This window comes from Syngnathus typhle, unplaced genomic scaffold, assembly GCF_033458585.1.
Source record: "Syngnathus typhle isolate RoL2023-S1 ecotype Sweden unplaced genomic scaffold, RoL_Styp_1.0 HiC_scaffold_387, whole genome shotgun sequence".
Taxonomy (NCBI): domain Eukaryota; kingdom Metazoa; phylum Chordata; class Actinopteri; order Syngnathiformes; family Syngnathidae; genus Syngnathus; species Syngnathus typhle.
This window is the reverse complement of record NW_026872290.1, coordinates 14,823-25,000: the sequence shown is the minus strand read 5'-3', so window position 1 is coordinate 25,000 and position 10,178 is coordinate 14,823.

The window sequence follows — 10,178 nt, the reverse complement described above, 5'->3', positions numbered from 1 at the left end:
AAACGTTCCACCGGCCTGTGTTTAAGGAGGCGGCCGGTCCTCCCCGTCGTTCCGCCGGCTTGTGTTTAAGGAGGCGGCCGGTCCTCCACGAGAAGAATTCTGCCAAACGTTCCACCGGCCTGTGTTTAAGGAGGCGGCCGGTCCTCCCCGTCGTTCCGCCGGCTTGTGTTTAAGGAGGCGGCCGGTCCTCCACTATTCCTTCCTTGGATGGAAAGCATGTAGCACTTTGAAAATTTTCGAGCACTGTGACACTTTGAAAATTTTCGAGAGTTTTTGTACTTAGAAAATTTTTCGCTCTTGCACTTCCAGAGTGCTTTGCGGTAGCTCCTAGGTTCGCTGTCCGAGCATGTGAACACTTTTTGGGGGGGAACACATCGCTAGAGACACCAGCCGCCTGGTTCTCGGGGCCAAAACTTGTGTTCCCCACACTCGTTCTGACTATATTTTGCGATTTGGGGGTAAAGGTAATGAGTACAGTGACTAGGGGGACCAACTCATCGTACTCTGGCGCACCAACAGACCAAAGCTGGTACTGCACTTACCCCTGGTACCCCAACGCCTGGTACCTGACGGGCGAGAGGCTGATTTTTCGCTATTTGCGGCCGACCGAGGGAACCAGACAAAGCGGACACTTTACGGCGCAAGAGCCGTTGGCACTTAGAAATTTTTCGACAAAGTTGGCGCGAGCTCCAGAAGGAGAGGCTGATTTTTCGCTATTTGTGGCCGACCGAGGGAACCAGGCAAAGCGGACACTTTACGGCGCAAGAGCCGTTGGCACTTAGAAATTTTTTGACAAAGTTGGCGCGAGCTCCAGAAGGAGAGGCTGATTTTTCGCTATTTGTGGTCCGACCGAGGGAACCAGGCAAAGCGGACACTTTACGGCGCAAGAGCCGTTGGCACTTAGAAAATATTCGCCAAAGTTGGCACGAGCTCCAGAAGGAGAGGCTGATTTTTCGCTATTTGTGGCCGACCGAGGGAACCAGACAAAGCGGACACATTACGGCGCAAGAGCCGTTGGCACTTAGAAAATATTCGCCAAAGTTGGCACGAGCTCCAGAAGGAGAGGCTGATTTTTCGCTATTTGTGGCCGACCGAGGGAACCAGACAAAGCGGACACTTTACGGCGCAAGAGCCGTTGGCACTTGCGCGAGCTCCAGAAGGAGAGGCTGATTTTTCGCTATTTGTGGCCGACCGAGGGAACCAGACAAAGCGGACACTTTACGGCGCAAGAGCCGTTGGCACTTAGAAAATATTCGCCAAAGTTGGCACGAGCTCCAGAAGGAGAGGCTGATTTTTCGCTATTTGTGGCCGACCGAGGGAACCAGACAAAGCGGACACTTTACGGCGCAAGAGCCGTTGGCACTTGCGCGAGCTCCAGAAGGAGAGGCTGATTTTTCGCTATTTGTGGCCGACCGAGGGAACCAGACAAAGCGGACACTTTACGGCGCAAGAGCCGTTGGCACTTAGAAAATATTCGCCAAAGTTGGCACGAGCTCCAGAAGGAGAGGCTGATTTTTCGCTATTTGTGGCCGACCGAGGGAACCAGACAAAGCGGACACTTTACGGCGCAAGAGCCGTTGGCACTTGCGCGAGCTCCAGAAGGAGAGGCTGATTTTTCGCTATTTGTGGCCGACCGAGGGAACCAGACAAAGCGGACACTTTACGGCGCAAGAGCCGTTGGCACTTAGAAAATATTCGCCAAAGTTGGCGCGAGCTCCAGAAGGAGAGGCTGATTTTTCGCTATTTGTGGCCGACCGAGGGAACCAGGCAAAGCGGACACATTACGGCGCAAGAGCCGTTGGCACTTAGGCGAGCTCCAGAAGGAGAGGCTGATTTTTCGCTATTTGTGGCCGACCGAGGGAACCAGGCAAAGCGGACACATTACGGCGCAAGAGCCGTTGGCACTTAGAAAATATTCGCCAAAGTTGGCGCGAGCTCCAGAAGGAGAGGCTGATTTTTCGCTATTTGTGGCCGACCGAGGGAACCAGGCAAAGCGGACACATTACGGCGCAAGAGCCGTTGGCACTTAGGCGAGCTCCAGAAGGAGAGGCTGATTTTTCGCTATTTGTGGCCGACCGAGGGAACCAGGCAAAGCGGACACATTACGGCGCAAGAGCCGTTGGCACTTAGGCGAGCTCCAGAAGGAGAGGCTGGTTTTTCGCTATTTGTGGCCGACCGAGGGAACCAGGCAAAGCGGACACATTACGGCGCAAGAGCCGTTGGCACTTAGGCGAGCTCCAGAAGGAGAGGCTGATTTTTCGCCGTTTGTGGCCGACCGAGGGAACCAGGCAAAGCGGACACATTACGGCGCAAGAGCCGTTGGCACTTAGGCGAGCTCCAGAAGGAGAGGCTGGTTTTTCGCTATTTGTGGCCGACCGAGGGAACCAGGCAAAGCGGACACATTACGGCGCAAGAGCCGTTGGCACTTAGGCGAGCTCCAGAAGGAGAGGCTGATTTTTCGCCGTTTGTGGCCGACCGAGGGAACCAGGCAAAGCGGACACATTACGGCGCAAGAGCCGTTGGCACTTAGAAAATATTCGCCAAAGTTGGCACGAGCTCCAGAAGGAGAGGCTGATTTTTCGCTATTTGTGGCCGACCGAGGGAACCAGGCAAAGCGGACACATTACGGCGCAAGAGCCGTTGGCACTTAGGCGAGCTCCAGAAGGAGAGGCTGGTTTTTCGCCGTTTGTGGCCGACCGAGGGAACCAGGCAAAGCGGACACATTACGGCGCAAGAGCCGTTGGCACTTAGGCGAGCTCCAGAAGGAGAGGCTGGTTTTTCGCTATTTGTGGCCGACCGAGGGAACCAGGCAAAGCGGACACATTACGGCGCAAGAGCCGTTGGCACTTAGGCGAGCTCCAGAAGGAGAGGCTGATTTTTCGCCGTTTGTGGCCGACCGAGGGAACCAGGCAAAGCGGACACATTACGGCGCAAGAGCCGTTGGCACTTAGAAAATATTCGCCAAAGTTGGCACGAGCTCCAGAAGGAGAGGCTGATTTTTCGCTATTTGTGGCCGACCGAGGGAACCAGGCAAAGCGGACACATTACGGCGCAAGAGCCGTTGGCACTTAGGCGAGCTCCAGAAGGAGAGGCTGGTTTTTCGCCGTTTGTGGCCGACCGAGGGAACCAGGCAAAGCGGACACATTACGGCGCAAGAGCCGTTGGCACTTAGGCGAGCTCCAGAAGGAGAGGCTGGTTTTTCGCTATTTGTGGCCGACCGAGGGAACCAGGCAAAGCGGACACATTACGGCGCAAGAGCCGTTGGCACTTAGGCGAGCTCCAGAAGGAGAGGCTGATTTTTCGCCGTTTGTGGCCGACCGAGGGAACCAGGCAAAGCGGACACATTACGGCGCAAGAGCCGTTGGCACTTAGAAAATATTCGCCAAAGTTGGCACGAGCTCCAGAAGGAGAGGCTGATTTTTCGCTATTTGTGGCCGACCGAGGGAACCAGGCAAAGCGGACACATTACGGCGCAAGAGCCGTTGGCACTTAGGCGAGCTCCAGAAGGAGAGGCTGGTTTTTCGCCGTTTGTGGCCGACCGAGGGAACCAGGCAAAGCGGACACATTACGGCGCAAGAGCCGTTGGCACTTAGGCGAGCTCCAGAAGGAGAGGCTGGTTTTTCGCTATTTGTGGCCGACCGAGGGAACCAGGCAAAGCGGACACATTACGGCGCAAGAGCCGTTGGCACTTAGGCGAGCTCCAGAAGGAGAGGCTGGTTTTTCGCTATTTGTGGCCGACCGAGGGAACCAGGCAAAGCGGACACATTACGGCGCAAGAGCCGTTGGCACTTAGGCGAGCTCCAGAAGGAGAGGCTGGTTTTTCGCTATTTGTGGCCGACCGAGGGAACCAGGCAAAGCGGACACATTACGGCGCAAGAGCCGTTGGCACTTAGGCGAGCTCCAGAAGGAGAGGCTGGTTTTTCGCTATTTGTGGCCGACCGAGGGAACCAGGCAAAGCGGACACATTACGGCGCAAGAGCCGTTGGCACTTAGAAAATATTCGCCAAAGTTGGCACGAGCTCCAGAAGGAGAGGCTGATTTTTCGCTATTTGTGGCCGACCGAGGGAACCAGGCAAAGCGGACACATTACGGCGCAAGAGCCGTTGGCACTTAGGCGAGCTCCAGAAGGAGAGGCTGGTTTTTCGCCGTTTGTGGCCGACCGAGGGAACCAGGCAAAGCGGACACATTACGGCGCAAGAGCCGTTGGCACTTAGGCGAGCTCCAGAAGGAGAGGCTGGTTTTTCGCTATTTGTGGCCGACCGAGGGAACCAGGCAAAGCGGACACATTACGGCGCAAGAGCCGTTGGCACTTAGGCGAGCTCCAGAAGGAGAGGCTGATTTTTCGCCGTTCGTGGCCGACCGAGGGAACCAGGCAAAGCGGACACATTACGGCGCAAGAGCCGTTGGCACTTAGAAAATATTCGCCAAAGTTGGCACGAGCTCCAGAATGAGAGGCTGATTTTTCGCCGTTTGTGGCCGACCGAGGGAACCAGGCAAAGCGGACACATTACGGCGCAAGAGCCGTTGGCACTTAGGCGAGCTCCAGAAGGAGAGGCTGATTTTTTCGCTATTTGTGGCCGACCGAGGGAACCAGGCAAAGCGGACACATTACGGCGCAAGAGCCGTTGGCACTTAGAAAATATTCGCCAAAGTTGGCACGAGCTCCAGAATGAGAGGCTGATTTTTCGCCGTTTGTGGCCGACCGAGGGAACCAGACAAAGCGGACACATTACGGCGCAAGAGCCGTTGGCACTTAGGCGAGCTCCAGAAGGAGAGGCTGATTTTTTCGCTATTTGTGGCCGACCGAGGGAACCAGGCAAAGCGGACACATTACGGCGCAAGAGCCGTTGGCACTTAGAAAATATTCGCCAAAGTTGGCACGAGCTCCAGAATGAGAGGCTGATTTTTCGCCGTTTGTGGCCGACCGAGGGAACCAGGCAAAGCGGACACATTACGGCGCAAGAGCCGTTGGCACTTAGGCGAGCTCCAGAAGGAGAGGCTGATTTTTTCGCTATTTGTGGCCGACCGAGGGAACCAGGCAAAGCGGACACATTACGGCGCAAGAGCCGTTGGCACTTAGAAAATATTCGCCAAAGTTGGCACGAGCTCCAGAATGAGAGGCTGATTTTTCGCCGTTTGTGGCCGACCGAGGGAACCAGACAAAGCGGACACATTACGGCGCAAGAGCCGTTGGCACTTAGGCGAGCTCCAGAAGGAGAGGCTGATTTTTCGCTATTTGTGGCCGACCGAGGGAACCAGGCAAAGCGGACACTTTACGGCGCAAGAGCCGTTGGCACTTAGAAAATATTCGCCAAAGTTGGCACGAGCTCCAGAAGGAGAGGCTGATTTTTCGCCGTTTGTGGCCGACCGAGGGAACCAGACAAAGCGGACACATTACGGCGCAAGAGCCGTTGGCACTTAGGCGAGCTCCAGAAGGAGAGGCTGATTTTTCGCTATTTGTGGCCGACCGAGGGAACCAGGCAAAGCGGACACTTTACGGCGCAAGAGCCGTTGGCACTTGGAAAATATTCTGAAATTCTCACCGACCTCCGTGGTGGAGAGGCCGAATTTTCGACATTCGTGGCCGACCGGGGAACCGTCGCCACTCGGACAACTTGTGCGGCAGCCCTCGGTGATTTTAGGACCGCTTTTTCACCCTCGCTGTCCGACCGGAGAACCGTCGTAGCTCGGACAGTTCGTGTGCCAGCATCCGCTGGCACTTAGAAAATTTTAAAAAAGAAAAAAATAGTCTTCTGCATATACGTTCTGACTATATTTTGCGATTAGGGGGTAAAGGTAATGAGTACAGTGACTAGGGGGACCAACTCATCGTACTCTGGCGCACCAACACGCCAAGGTTGGTACTGCACTTAGGCTGATTTTTGCGCTATTCGCGGCCGACCGGGGAACCAGCGCGGAGCGGACACATTACGGCGAATGAGCCGTTGGCACTTAGAAAATTTTTGAGCTTTTTTCGAACTTCCGTGAGGCTGATTTTGCGCTATTCGCGGCCGACCGGGGAACCAGCGCGGAGCGGACACATTACGGCGAATGAGCCGTTGGCACTTAGAAAATTTTTGAGCTTTTTTCGAACTTCCGTGAGGCTGATTTTGCGCTATTCGCGGCCGACCGGGGAACCAGCGCGGAGCGGACACATTACGGCGAATGAGCCGTTGGCACTTAGAAAATTTTTGAGCTTTTTTCGGACTTCCGTGTGGAGCTTTGGGGCCGTTCCGCCTAACTTTTTATGCCCGATTAGGCTTCCAGGGAGGCGGCTAAGCATTATTGACCAATCATGGAGCTTTTTTGGGACTTCCGTGTGGAGCTTTGGGGCCGTTCCGCCTAACTTTTTATGCCCGATTAGGCTTCCAGGGAGGCGGCTAAGCATTATTGACCAATCATGGAGCTTTTTTGGGACTTCCGTGTGGAGCTTTGGAGCCGTTCCGCCTAACTTTTTATGCCCGATTAGGCTTCCAGGGAGGCGGCTAAGCATTATTGACCAATCATGGAGCTTTTTTGGGACTTCCGTGTGGAGCTTTGGGGCCGTTCCGCCTAGCTTTTTATGCCCGATTAGGCTTCCAGGGAGGCGGCTAAGCATTATTGACCAATCATGGAGCTTTTTTGGGACTTCCGTGTGGAGCTTTGGGGCCGTTCCGCCTAACTTTTTATGCCCGATTAGGCTTCCAGGGAGGCGGCTAAGCATTATTGACCAATCATGGAGCTTTTTTGGGACTTCCGTGTGGAGCTTTGGGGCCGTTCCGCCTAGCTTTTTATGCCCGATTAGGCTTCCAGGGAGGCGGCTAAGCATTATTGACCAATCATGGAGCTTTTTTGGGACTTCCGTGTGGAGCTTTGGGGCCGTTCCGCCTAGCTTTTTATGCCCGATTAGGCTTCCAGGGAGGCGGCTAAGCATTATTGACCAATCATGGAGCTTTTTTGGGACTTCCGTGTGGAGCTTTGGGGCCGTTCCGCCTAGCTTTTTATGCCCGGTTAGGCTTCCAGGGAGGCGGCTAAGCATTATTGACCAATCATGGAGCTTTTTTGGGACTTCCGTGTGGAGCTTTGGGGCCGTTCCGCCTAGCTTTTTATGCCCGATTAGGCTTCCAGGGAGGCGGCTAAGCATTATTGACCAATCATGGAGCTTTTTTGGGACTTCCGTGTGGAGCTTTGGGGCCGTTCCGCCTAGCTTTTTATGCCCGATTAGGCTTCCAGGGAGGCGGCTAAGCATTATTGACCAATCATGGAGCTTTTTTGGGACTTCCAGCCGGTGCTTTGGGGGCCTTCCCCCTCACTTTCTACGCCCGATTGGGCTTCCAGGGACGCGGCTAAGCATTTTTAACAGAAATGGAGCTTTTTGCGGAGCTCCAGCCGGTGCCACCGGCAGGCCGTGCACGCGGACGAGATGACCGAAAGAAGCTCCAGGAGAGCGGATGGACGCTTTTTAAGCACCGAGGCGGAGATCGCGGAGCTTTAATAGACTTCCAGCGGGCCCAAAGCGGCCAGGCAGACGGCGCAGCGCGACCTGGTACCTCGCACGGGACGCATCGCCCCCCCCGCGCACAGTTCCAGGGGGCCGGGATGACGTTTCAAAGCTGCCGCTGCAGCTGCGGCGGGGAGTGGCCTCCCTCCGGTGGACACGACGAGTAAATGACACCGGCCGCTGACGCAAACCCACGCCGGACAGGAGAGCTCAAAAGCCGGGTAACATTTCAAGGAAGACCCCCCCTGCGCAGACCTCCACTAGGCCGGGATGACTGTTCAGCTGTGGCGGGGAGTGGCCTCCCTCCGGTCGGCACGACGAGTAAATGACACCGGCCGCTGACGCAAACCCACGCCGGACAGGAGAGCTCAAAAGCCGGGTAACATTTCAAGGAAGACCCCCCCTGCGCAGACCTCCACTAGGCCGGGATGACTGTTCAGCTGTGGCGGGGAGTGGCCTCCCTCCGGTCGGCACGACGAGTAAATGACACCGGCCGCTGACGCAAACCCACGCCGGACAGGAGAGCTCAAAAGCCGGGTAACATTTCAAGGAAGACCCCCCCTGCGCAGACCTCCACTAGGCCGGGATGACTGTTCAGCTGTGGCGGGGAGTGGCCTCCCTCCGGTCGGCACGACGAGTAAATGACACCGGCCGCTGACGCAAACCCACGCCGGACAGGAGAGCTCAAAAGCCGGGTAACATTTCAAGGAAGACCCCCCCTGCGCAGACCTCCACTAGGCCGGGATGACTGTTCAGCTGTGGCGGGGAGTGGCCTCCCTCCGGTCGGCACGACGAGTAAATGACACCGGCCGCTGACGCAAACCCACGCCGGACAGGAGAGCTCAAAAGCCGGGTAACATTTCAAGGAAGACCCCCCCTGCGCAGACCTCCACTAGGCCGGGATGACTGTTCAGCTGTGGCGGGGAGTGGCCTCCCTCCGGTCGGCACGACGAGTAAATGACACCGGCCGCTGACGCAAACCCACGCCGGACAGGAGAGCTCAAAAGCCGGGTAACATTTCAAGGAAGACCCCCCCTGCGCAGACCTCCACTAGGCCGGGATGACTGTTCAGCTGCGGCGGGGAGTGGCCTCCCTCCGGTCGGCACGACGAGTAAATGACACCGGCCGCTGACGCAAACCCACGCCGGACAGGAGAGCTCAAAAGCCGGGTAACATTTCAAGGAAGACCCCCCCTGCGCAGACCTCCACTAGGCCGGGATGACTGTTCAGCTGCGGCGGGGAGTGGCCTCCCTCCGGTCGGCACGACGAGTAAAGCTATTTAGGAAAATCTGAGATAAATATCACTTGCATAATAATTTGGAACACGGTCCCGTGTTCCAAATTATTATGCAAAATGTATTTAGACACCAGCAATCGCACTTAGATTTGTTTCTTTTTTCTTTCTTTTAGCTTCCATAATGTTACCGGGCGCTGACGCAAACCCACGCCCGGCAGGAGAGCTCAAAAGCCGGGTAACATTTCAAGGAAGACCCCCCCTGCGCAGACCTCCACTAGGCCGGGATGACTGTTCAGCTGCGGCGGGGAGTGGCCTCCCTCCGGTCGGCACGACGAGTAAATGACACCGGCCGCTGACGCAAACCCACGCCGGACAGGAGAGCTCAAAAGCCGGGTAACATTTCAAGGAAGACCCCCCCTGCGCAGACCTCCACTAGGCCGGGATGACTTTTCAAAGCTGCCTCTGCAGCTGCGGCGGGGAGTTGCCTCCCTCCGGTGGACACGACGAGTAAATACACCAGCACTTGCTCTTAGATTTGTTTCTTTTTTCTTTCTTTTAGCTTCCATAATGTTACCGGGCGCTGACGCAAACCCACGCCCGGCAGGAGAGCTCAAAAGCCGGGTAACATTTCAAGGAAGACCCCCCCTGCGCAGACCTCCACTAGGCCGGGATGACTGTTCAGCTGCGGCGGGGAGTGGCCTCCCTCCGGTCGGCACGACGAGTAAAGCTATTTAGGAAAATCTGAGATAAATATCACTTGCATAATAATTTGGAACACGGTCCCGTGTTCCAAATTATTATGCAAAATGTATTTAGACACCAGCAATCGCACTTAGATTTGTTTCTTTTTTCTTTCTTTTAGCTTCCATAATGTTACCGGGCGCTGACGCAAACCCACGCCCGGCAGGAGAGCTCAAAAGCCGGGTAACATTTCAAGGAAGACCCCCCCTGCGCAGACCTCCACTAGGCCGGGATGACTGTTCAGCTGCGGCGGGGAGTGGCCTCCCTCCGGTCGGCACGACGAGTAAATGACACCGGCCGCTGACGCAAACCCACGCCGGACAGGAGAGCTCAAAAGCCGGGTAACATTTCAAGGAAGACCCCCCCTGCGCAGACCTCCACTAGGCCGGGATGACTGTTCAGCTGCGGCGGGGAGTGGCCTCCCTCCGGTCGGCACGACGAGTAAAGCTATTTAGGAAAATCTGAGATAAATATCACTTGCATAATAATTTGGAACACGGTCCCGTGTTCCAAATTATTATGCAAAATGTATTTAGACACCAGCAATCGCACTTAGATTTGTTTCTTTTTTCTTTCTTTTAGCTTCCATAATGTTACCGGGCGCTGACGCAAACCCACGCCCGGCAGGAGAGCTCAAAAGCCGGGTAACATTTCAAGGAAGACCCCCCCTGCGCAGACCTCCACTAGGCCGGGATGACTGTTCAGCTGCGGCGGGGAGTG